The sequence below is a fragment of the Elgaria multicarinata genome, chromosome 3 (assembly GCF_023053635.1).
Source record: "Elgaria multicarinata webbii isolate HBS135686 ecotype San Diego chromosome 3, rElgMul1.1.pri, whole genome shotgun sequence".
Classification (NCBI taxonomy): domain Eukaryota; kingdom Metazoa; phylum Chordata; class Lepidosauria; order Squamata; family Anguidae; genus Elgaria; species Elgaria multicarinata.
In genome coordinates this window covers 51,045,745-51,057,297 of record NC_086173.1, presented here as the reverse complement: position 1 = coordinate 51,057,297, position 11,553 = coordinate 51,045,745, and positions in this window count along the sequence as shown.

Genomic DNA, 11,553 nt, shown 5'->3' with positions numbered 1-11,553 from the left:
CGGTATAAAAATGTAATAAATAAATAAATAAATAAATAAATGGTAGAGCTGATGCATTCTGCACAGCTTTTTCCCATGAAGTGCATTTTATTCCCTGCCCCAGCAGGTGCAAGGGAGGAAAGCCCAGCGGTCTTTCCAGACAAGGGTTTTATGGTACATTAGCCACGCCTCATCCATGGAATTTTACAGGAGGCCCACAGACACCATCATGCTCCTATAATCATCCTGTGTGTGTCTCCCCTCCCCTCCCACCCCACACCTTCTCCCGTCTTTTCTCAAAATGCCGAAAATCCATTAAGTAGGAAAGAGTGGAACAAAAGCACAATCTTTGTGCAGGTGTGGACACAATGGGGGGAGCTTTTCCTGGTGAAGGTGGGTGACATGTTGGAGATCTCCTTCCTTCTTCTACCGCTTAAATTACCTTTCTGGTTGGAGATTCATGTCCTGCAAGGCAACTCCTCTAAAAAGCTTTTGCCTCCTTTCTGATGTCTTGCCTCCTCTTCATTTTTTTTTTTGTCTTCCACAATGTTTCTTTACAAAAAGTGCAAATGAAAGCATTTCATGTTACCTCTAGCAGGTCCTGCTTCTGCCTCTCTCTGCATAGCTCTCAAATACCCCTAAATTGATTGCTTCCTGAACCTTTGTTCTCTGGCTAGGTTCACACAACATGACAACCCATACTCAAGACTGAGTACATGTTGAATCATGGCTTGTAGTTGAAACAAGGTGTGTGTGTTTTTATTGTGTTAACTGAGCCACGCTAACAAACTACTGTTTATTAACCAAGAGCAACCCAGGTAGAGAACCCATGGTTTGTTTTTGGGTTCTGAACTGTGGGTTGTTCATAATTAAACAACCCTCTCATCACAAAAAAACAAGCCCACGTTCACATGACCTGACAAGCCACAGTGTGCGCCCGCTGCAGCTTGCATATGCGACATAGTGCCTGGCATGTGTTGTGGTATTCTGCAGGTGAATTAACCCATGATGCCTTACCGTGACATGCAAATCAGACTTCTACTGTCATATTCTTCAATTAGCTACTTAATCAGGGGATTCTGCTGTGCCATTTTCTTTGTTTTTTAATTGATTGACTACTTGTGCAATTCTGATCTAAGGAAATAAAAGCATTGGAATACATTTTTTAAAAAGGAACTGTGTTGTGCTGTGAGCGGATGTAGGACCATGAAGCTTTCTGGTAAAACAGGATTTGCTAAACCCATTACCAAGCAGGAACAATCAAACTGGCCTCCACTTGTGAAATGTACTAAACTAGAGATCAGGCACTCGCTGGGGAAATCAATGGGATTTACCATCCAGTTTAGGCCTGTTTACTCTGATATAAGCTTTGGTGCAATCCTCTAGTCCTGTATTGGAGGAAGTTTTAGAAATTTCAGAATTTTTTCTGTCTATTCATGCATAGGTTTGAGTCCAGAATTATTTAGTTAATTATTCACCCTCATCACACTTTGTGAGATGAATATGAGCATACTTTGGCTTCTTTCAGCTGAGGATAAGTACTGAGAGATTATGGAACGTGTTCATGGAAGAGGTGAATGCAGAGGTGGAGTGCAAATGAAAAGAAAGATGAGGCACCACATAGTTGTTGTGAGACGGCACTTTCAGTTTAAGGAGAACAGCAAAGAATATGGCCAAGTCTCTAGAAGGGCAAGAAATCCTTGGATAAAGCTGGAAGAGCACATGATAAAGGGGATTAAACACTTTTATAGATCACTCGTTAACTGTGGAGGCTCTGCTAGCAGGCTGTGCTAGCAGCTGTTTTGAAAGAATGGTTTTGAGTGTATGTGAGAAAGGGTGGTTCCTCCTTGGGGTGAAAAGGCCTTAGAGAAGGGGAATTCTCATTAGGAAGAGGTGAGAATGCCACAGGCACCAGGTAGCCTACCCCTGCAGTAAGATGTAAAACAGACTTTCAGGGCAAGAGCAAATGGGTAATATCATTTGCAATCCTTCCCCATAAGCACTGGATTGGACCGGGGACAGGGAGGAGACTGTGGCTATTGGTTAGCCACATATGTTAATCTCAAAACCTGAACATTTTCCTTATATGGAGAACTGTTCCATTGAGACCTTAAAAACCAAAATAAAAGAATTTAAAAATGAAGAGATGATAGTTGGCACCATGGTACCTCTTAAGTAGGGCTTTAGCCATGCCAAGTTTGAATCAGATCCATTCATCCCTTGAACTTTTGAAAATTCCCTCCAGATGTTTGAGCATTCCTGACCATGGGACATACTGGCTTGCAATGATGGATGTTGTAGTCCAACACATTTGGAGCGCACCAGGTTGGAGAAGGGCTGCTCTAAACAAAAAAAGAGAAGTAGATGGCCCTAAATTGTTCATCATCAGTTTTCCGCAACTCTACAGTCACCTCTGCATCCTGTCCTCATGGTTTATTTGCTTTGAGAGAATGAGAATTTCACTTGCACTTTCTGCCTCCTTAGGGAGGATGTGGCGTTAAGGCTTGTGAGCCTTAACTCCCAATTTCCCTGCTTTTTGGTGCTTGGTTGAAAACTGTAGAGCCTTAACATTGTTTTGTAAACCGTAGGTTTTTGTTTAATGAATGTTCTTATGTTCTAAAAGCAGAAATACGGGACGGTGTAAAAGCCGGAACGGAACGGAACAGGCCGGAACAGCCCCATTATATTAAAAAACCATACCAAAAACAGTGGCATGTGTTAGCAACACTTGAGAACAATATTTTAGGACTAAAACCATACCAATATTATATCACTATTAACCCCAAAACTCCCAAAACGACGCCCGGAACAGAATGGGATGGCCGGAACGGCCACTAGGGAACGAGCGATACCAACCAAACTCAACAGTCATGCATAACTAAATGGCAGGGATGCAATAAGCCACAAAAGTTGCCCCGAAACCACGTTCAGATACCCGTTCCGGGCAAAAACACGTATTGCGCAAAACGGGCCGTAACGGCAGCTTCCCAATGAGGAAAGTCAACCAAACTCACCAAATGCACATAACTAGGTGGGACAAATATAGAAAGCTCCAAAAGTTGCCCCGAAACCACGTTCAGATACCCGTTCCGGGCAAAAACGCGTATTGCGCAAATACGGCCGTAACGGCAGCTTCCCAATGAGGTAAGTCAACCAAACTCACCAGATGCACATAACTAGGTGGGACAAATATAGAAAGCTCCAAAAGTTGCCCCGAAACCACGTTCAGATACCCGTTCCGGGCAAAAACGCGTATTGCGCAAAAACGGCCGTAACGGCAGCTTCCCAATGAGATAAGTCAACCAAACTCACCAGATGCACTTGACTAGGTGGGGCAAATATAGAAAGCTCCCAAAGTTGCCCCAAAACCACGTTCAGATACCCGTTCCGGGCAAAAACGCGTATTGCGCAAATACGGCCGTAACGGCAGCTTCCCAATGAGGAAAGTCAACCAAACTCACCAGATGCACATAACTAGGTGGGACAAATATAGAAAGCTCCAAAAGTTGCCCCGAAACCACGTTCAGATACCCGTTCCGGGCAAAAACGCGTATTGCGCAAAAACGGCCGTAACGGCAGCTTCCCAATGAGATAAGTCAACCAAACTCACCAGATGCACTTGACTAGGTGGGGCAAATATAGAAAGCTCCAAAAGTTGCCCCAAAACCACGTTCAGATACCCGTTCCGGGCAAAAACGCGTATTGCGCAAATACGGCCGTAACGGCAGCTTCCCAATGAGGAAAGTCAACCAAACTCACCAGATGCACATAACTAGGTGGGACAAATATAGAAAGCTCCAAAAGTTGCCTCAAAACCACGTTCAGATACCCGTTCCGGGCAAAAACGCGTATTGCGCAAAAACGGCCGTAACGGCAGATTCCCAATGAGGTAAGTCAACCAAACTCACCAGATGCACTTGACAAGGTGGGGCAAATATAGAAAGCTCCAAAAGTTGCCCCGAAACCACGTTCAGATACCCGTTCCGGGCAAAAACGCGTATTGCGCAAAATGGGCCGTAACGGCAGCTTCCCAATGAGGAAAGTCAACCAAACTCACCAGATGCACATGACAAGGTGGGACAAATATAGAAAGCTCCAAAAGTTGCCCCGAAACCACGTTCAGATACCCGTTCCGGGCAAAAACGCTTATTGCGCAAAAACGGCCGTAACGGCAGCTTCCCACTGAAGTAAGTGAACCAAACTCACCAGATTCACATAACTAGGTGGGGCAAATATAGAAAGCTCCAAAAGTTGCCCCGAAACCACGTTCAGATACCCGTTCCGGGCAAAAACGCGTATTGCGCAAAACGGGCCGTAACGGCAGCTTCCCAATGAGGTAAGTGAACCAAACTCACCAGATGCACATGACAAGGTGAGACAAATATAGAAAGCTCCAAAAGGTGCCCCGAAACCACGTTCAGATACCCGTTCCGGGCAGAAACGCGTATTGCGCAAAAACGGCCGTAACGGCAGCTTCCCAATGAGATAAGTCAACCAAACTCACCAGATGCACTTGACTAGGTGGGGCAAATATAGAAAGCTCCCAAAGTTGCCCCAAAACCACGTTCAGATACCCGTTCCGGGCAAAAACGCGTATTGCGCAAATACGGCCGTAACGGCAGCTTCCCAATGAGGAAAGTCAACCAAACTCACCAGATGCACATAACTAGGTGGGACAAATATAGAAAGCTCCAAAAGTTGCCCCGAAACCACGTTCAGATACCCGTTCCGGGCAAAAACGCGTATTGCGCAAAAACGGCCGTAACGGCAGCTTCCCAATGAGATAAGTCAACCAAACTCACCAGATGCACTTGACTAGGTGGGGCAAATATAGAAAGCTCCAAAAGTTGCCCCAAAACCACGTTCAGATACCCGTTCCGGGCAAAAACGCGTATTGCGCAAATACGGCCGTAACGGCAGCTTCCCAATGAGGAAAGTCAACCAAACTCACCAGATGCACATAACTAGGTGGGACAAATATAGAAAGCTCCAAAAGTTGCCCCGAAACCACGTTCAGATACCCGTTCCGGGCAAAAACGCGTATTGCGCAAAAACGGCCGTAACGGCAGCTTCCCAATGAGGTAAGTCAACCAAACTCACCAGATGCACTTGACTAGGTGGGGCAAATATAGAAAGCTCCAAAAGTTGCCCCAAAACCACGTTCAGATACCCGTTCCGGGCAAAAACGCGTATTGCGCAAATACGGCCGTAACGGCAGCTTCCCAATGAGGAAAGTCAACCAAACTCACCAGATGCACATAACTAGGTGGGACAAATATAGAAAGCTCCAAAAGTTGCCCCAAAACCACGTTCAGATACCCGTTCCAGGCAAAAACGCGTATTGCGCAAAAATGGCCGTAACGGCAGCTTCCCAATGAGATAAGTCAACCAAACTCACCAGATGCACTTGACTAGGTGGGGCAAATATAGAAAGCTCCAAAAGTTGCCCCAAAACCACGTTCAGATACCCGTTCCGGGCAAAAACGCGTATTGCGCAAATACGGCCGTAACGGCAGCTTCCCAATGAGGAAAGTCAACCAAACTCACCAGATGCACATAACTAGGTGGGACAAATATAGAAAGCTCCAAAAGTTGCCCCAAAACCACGTTCAGATACCCGTTCCAGGCAAAAACGCGTATTGCGCAAAAACGGCCGTAACGGCAGCTTCCCAATGAGATAAGTCAACCAAACTCACCAGATGCACATGACAAGGTGGGACAAACATAGAAAGCTCCAAAAGTTGCCCCGAAACCACGTTCAGATACCCGTTCCGGGCAAAAACGTGTATTGCGCTAAACGGGCCGTAACGGCAGCTTCCCAATGAGATAAGTGAACCAAACTCACCAGATGCACATAACTAGGGGGGACAAATATAGAAAGCTCCAAAAGTTGCCCTGAAACCACGTTCAGATACCTGTTCCGGGCAAAAACGCGTATTGCACAGAATGGGCCGTAACGGCAGCTTCTCAATGAGGTAAATCAACCAAACTCACCAGATGCGCATTACTAGGTGGGACAGATGTAAAAAGCTCCAAAAGTTGCCCCGAAACCACGTTCAGATACCCGTTCTGGGCAAAAGTCTGTATTGCCCAAAACGAGCCGTAACGGCAGCTTCCCAATGAGGTAAGTCAACCAAACTCACCAGATGCGCATTACTAGGTGGGACAGATATAATAACCTCTGAAATTTCCATGAAAGTCAGGTTCTGTTACCCATTCCGGGCCATAGTTCATATTCCCAAAATTAGCTGGAAAAGAAAATTATGGGTGAGGAAAATGAGGCACTATCTATTGTCGGGAAATTGCCTCGAAAGGCAACTTCTATGTGTGTGAATGCAATCAAATAAACTACTTTCATTGTACTAACTGGAACATTTAATAAACTTTCTCAGAATCCGGAGTGAAGTTCTGCAAAGATGGTTTCCTACAGAAGCCCATAGTTGTCATGTGGTTTGATAGTGTGCTTAAAATATCAGTCTATGATGGCATTGTTGGAGTTGGCCTGTCTCATTCCATCATGAAGCTTACAATGACCTGTGGCTATTCACATCTTTCAACCTAACTTATCCCACAGGGTTATTACAAAATTGGGAAAGGCCATTGTAGTTCACCATGCGTTTCTGGGTGGCGGGTGGGATATAAATGTTCTGTCAAAAAAGCCCAGGTCTTTTGAGGATTGCCATGGGAGTACTGGAGGCTGCATTCCAGGAAGTCCAAAAACGTGGCCCCCAACCCCTTCCAGGGCTGATGGAGGCCTTCCCCCTCAGCCCTTTCCCCCAGGAAATTGGGTGCCAGTCCCGGTTGCCCTGGAGATCTCCATTTTTCCAGAGGTCCCCCAGGTTTTCCGAGTCATCTGGTCACCCTTATCACACCAGGAGACAAAGCGTTAATGCCCACATTCCACAATCTTGACAGGTACCCCTCCCCTCCCCAAACATGGAATTTATTTTTAAAAGCCAATCACACAATTTTTAATTGTATGTTAGGTGTTTTGAATAGGTTAGCCCCATGTGAATAAGAGGGAGCTAGGTTGACCATTTGTTTGATTCAGTATAACCCATTGTCATTGGCTGTGATGTTCTGAAGCTTTATTAACATATACGCTTCTTTAGTCATATTCTTTATGACAACATGAATACAAGAAAAATAACCACAAACAGTAAGAACAAAAACAATGTACATAATATCTATCTATATATACTCTTTCTCTCTCTCTCTCTCTCTCTGTTTGTGTGTGTGTGTATGTGTGTGTAAATGTAAATGCTAACATATAGCACCTGTTAACATAAATTTTTGCCTACAGTGTAGATTATTCATTTCTCACAACACTTTGGACATTTGAATATACCACGAGAAGCTTGATTTATCTCAAGGCAAGAGAGATGGTACCAGTCCTGACATGCTCCCTCGCACAGAACCATGGTGTCCCTCTTGGGTTTCTTGCACTGATCACCCATTAAGCACAAAGACCAAGATGAAGTGTAATACTGTTGTATTGCTGAAGACAAGAACTGGATTGTAGAGAATGCTCCTTTCGGTGATTTTCTAGAAACAGGACTATTGAATTGCTGTCCCACCTATTAATGTGCGTATGGTGAGTTTGGTTGACTTACCTCATTGGGAATCTGCCGTTACGGCCGTTTTTGCGCAATACGCGTTTTTGCCCGGAACGGGTATCTGAACGTGGTTTCGGGGCTACTTTTGGAGCTTTCTATATTTCTCCCACCTTGTCATGTGCATCTGGTGAGTTTGGTTGACTTACCTCATTGGGAAGCTGCCGTTACGGCCCGTTTTGCGCAATACGCGTTTTTGCCCGGAACGGGTATCTGAACGTGGTTTTGGGGCAACTTTTGGAGCTTTCTATATTTGTCCCACCTTGTCATGTGCATCTGGTGAGTTTGGTTGACTTACCTCATTGGGAAGCTGCCGTTACGGCCCTTTTTGCGCAATACACTTTTTTGCCCGGAACGGGTATCTGAACGTGGTTTTGGGGCAACTTTTGGAGCTTTCTATATTTGCCCCACCTTGTCATGTGCATCTGGTGAGTTTGGTTGACTTACCTCATTGGGAAGCTGCCGTTACGGCCATTTTTGCGCAATACGCGTTTTTGCCCGGAACGGGTATCTGAATGTGGTTTCGGGGCAACTTTTGGAGCTTTCTATATTTGTCCCACCTTGTCATGTGCATCTGGTGAGTTTGGTTGACTTACCTCATTGGGAATCTGCCGTTACGGCCGTTTTTGCGCAATACGCGTTTTTGCCCGGAACGGGTATCTGAACGTGGTTTTGAGGCAACTTTTGGAGCTTTCTATATTTGTCCCACCTTGTCATGTGCATCTGGTGAGTTTGGTTGACTTACCTCATTGGGAAGCTGCCGTTACGGCCCATTTTGCGCAATATGCGTTTTTGCCCGGAACGGGTATCTGAACGTGGTTTTGGGGCAACTTTTGGAGCTTTCTATATTTGTCCCACCTTGTCATGTGCATCTGGTGAGTTTGGTTGACTTTCCTCATTGGGAAGCTGCCGTTACGGCCCATTTTGCGCAATACGCGTTTTTGCCCGGAACGGGTATCTGAACGTGGTTTTGGGGCACCTTTTGGAGCTTTCTATATTTGTCTCACCTTGTCATGTGCATCTGGTGAGTTTGGTTGACTTACCTCATTGGGAAGCTGCCGTTACGGCCCATTTTGCGCAATACGCGTTTTTGCCCGGAACGGGTATCGGAACGTGGCTTTGGGGCACCTTTTGGAGCTTTCTATATTTGTCCCACCTTGTCATGTGCATCTGGTGAGTTTGGTTGACTTACCTCATTGGGAATCTGCCGTTACGGCCGTTTTTGCGCAATACGCGTTTTTGCCCGGAACGGGTATCTGAACGTGGTTTTGAGGCAACTTTTGGAGCTTTCTATATTTGTCCCACCTTGTCATGTGCATCTGGTGAGTTTGGTTGACTTTCCTCATTGGGAAGCTGCCGTTACGGCCCATTTTGCGCAATACGCGTTTTTGCCCGGAACGGGTATCTGAACGTGGTTTTGGGGCACCTTTTGGAGCTTTCTATATTTGTCTCACCTTGTCATGTGCATCTGGTGAGTTTGGTTCACTTACCTCATTGGGAAGCTGCCGTTACGGCCCGTTTTGCGCAATACGCGTTTTTGCCCGGAACGGGTATCTGAACGTGGTTTCGGGGCAACTTTTGGAGCTTTCTATATTTGCCCCACCTAGTTATGTGAATCTGGTGAGTTTGGTTCACTTACTTCAGTGGGAAGCTGCCGTTACGGCCGTTTTTGCGCAATAAGCGTTTTTGCCCGGAACGGGTATCTGAATGTGGTTTCGGGGCAACTTTTGGAGCTTTCTATATTTGTCCCACCTTGTCATATGCATCTGGTGAGTTTGGTTGACTTTCCTCATTGGGAAGCTGCCGTTACGGCCCATTTTGCGCAATACGCGTTTTTGCCCGGAACGGGTATCTGAACGTGGTTTGGGGGCAACTTTTGGAGCTTTCTATATTTGTCCCACCTTGTCATGTGCATCTGGTGAGTTTGGTTGACTTTCCTCATTGGGAAGCTGCCGTTACGGCCGTTTTTGCGCAATACGCGTTTTTGCCCGGAACGGGTATCTGAACGTGGTTTGGGGGCAACTTTTGGAGCTTTCTATATTTGTCCCACCTTGTCATGTGCATCTGGTGAGTTTGGTTGACTTACCTCATTGGGAAGCTGCCGTTACGGCCCATTTTGCGCAATACGCGTTTTTGCCCGGAACGGGTATCTGAACGTGGTTTGGGGGCAACTTTTGGAGCTTTCTATATTTGTCCCACCTTGTCATGTGCATCTGGTGAGTTTGGTTGACTTACCTCATTGGGAAGCTGCCGTTACGGCCGTTTTTGCGCAATACGCGTTTTTGCCCGGAACGGGTATCTGAATGTGGTTTCGGGGCAACTTTTGGAGCTTTCTATATTTGTCCCACCTTGTCATGTGCATCTGGTGAGTTTGGTTGACTTTCCTCATTGGGAAGCTGCCGTTACGGCCCATTTTGCGCAATACGCGTTTTTGCCCGGAACGGGTATCTGAACGTGGTTTTGGGGCACCTTTTGGAGCTTTCTATATTTGTCTCACCTTGTCATGTGCATCTGGTGAGTTTGGTTCACTTACCTCATTGGGAAGCTGCCGTTACGTCCCGTTTTGCGCAATACGCGTTTTTGCCCGGAACGGGTATCTGAACGTGGTTTCGGGGCAACTTTTGGAGCTTTCTATATTTGCCCCACCTAGTTATGTGAATCTGGTGAGTTTGGTTCACTTACTTCAGTGGGAAGCTGCCGTTACGGCCGTTTTTGCGCAATAAGCGTTTTTGCCCGGAACGGGTATCTGAACGTGGTTTCGGGGCAACTTTTGGAGCTTTCTATATTTGTCCCACCTTGTCATGTGCATCTGGTGAGTTTGGTTGACTTTCCTCATTGGGAAGCTGCCGTTACGGCCCATTTTGCGCAATACGCGTTTTTGCCCGGAACGGGTATCTGAACGTGGTTTCGGGGCAACTTTTGGAGCTTTCTATATTTGCCCCACCTTGTCAAGTGCATCTGGTGAGTTTGGTTGACTTACCTCATTGGGAATCTGCCGTTACGGCCGTTTTTGCGCAATACGCGTTTTTGCCCGGAACGGGTATCTGAACGTGGTTTTGAGGCAACTTTTGGAGCTTTCTATATTTGTCCCACCTTGTCATGTGCATCTGGTGAGTTTGGTTGACTTACCTCATTGGGAAGCTGCCGTTACGGCCGTTTTTGCGCAATACGCGTTTTTGCCCGGAACGGGTATCTGAATGTGGTTTCGGGGCAACTTTTGGAGCTTTCTATATTTGTCCCACCTTGTCATGTGCATCTGGTGAGTTTGGTTGACTTTCCTCATTGGGAAGCTGCCGTTACGGCCCATTTTGCGCAATACGCGTTTTTGCCCGGAACGGGGATCTGAACGTGGTTTTGGGGCACCTTTTGGAGCTTTCTATATTTGTCTCACCTTGTCATGTGCATCTGGTGAGTTTGGTTCACTTACCTCATTGGGAAGCTGCCGTTACGGCCCGTTTTGCGCAATACGCGTTTTTGCCCGGAACGGGTATCTGAACGTGGTTTCGGGGCAACTTTTGGAGCTTTCTATATTTGCCCCACCTAGTTATGTGAATCTGGTGAGTTTGGTTCACTTACTTCAGTGGGAAGCTGCCGTTACGGCCGTTTTTGCGCAATAAGAGTTTTTGCCCGGAACGGGTATCTGAATGTGGTTTCGGGGCAACTTTTGGAGCTTTCTATATTTGTCCCACCTTGTCATATGCATCTGGTGAGTTTGGTTGACTTTCCTCATTGGGAAGCTGCCGTTACGGCCGTATTTGCGCAATACGCGTTTTTGCCCGGAACGGGTATCTGAACGTGGTTTTGGGGCAACTTTTGGAGCTTTCTATAGTTGCCCCACCTAGTTATGTGAATCTGGTGAGTTTGGTTCACTTACTTCAGTGGGAAGCTGCCGTTACGGCCCATTTTGCGCAATACGCGTTTTTGCCCGGAACGGGTATCTGAACGTGGTTTCGGGGCAACT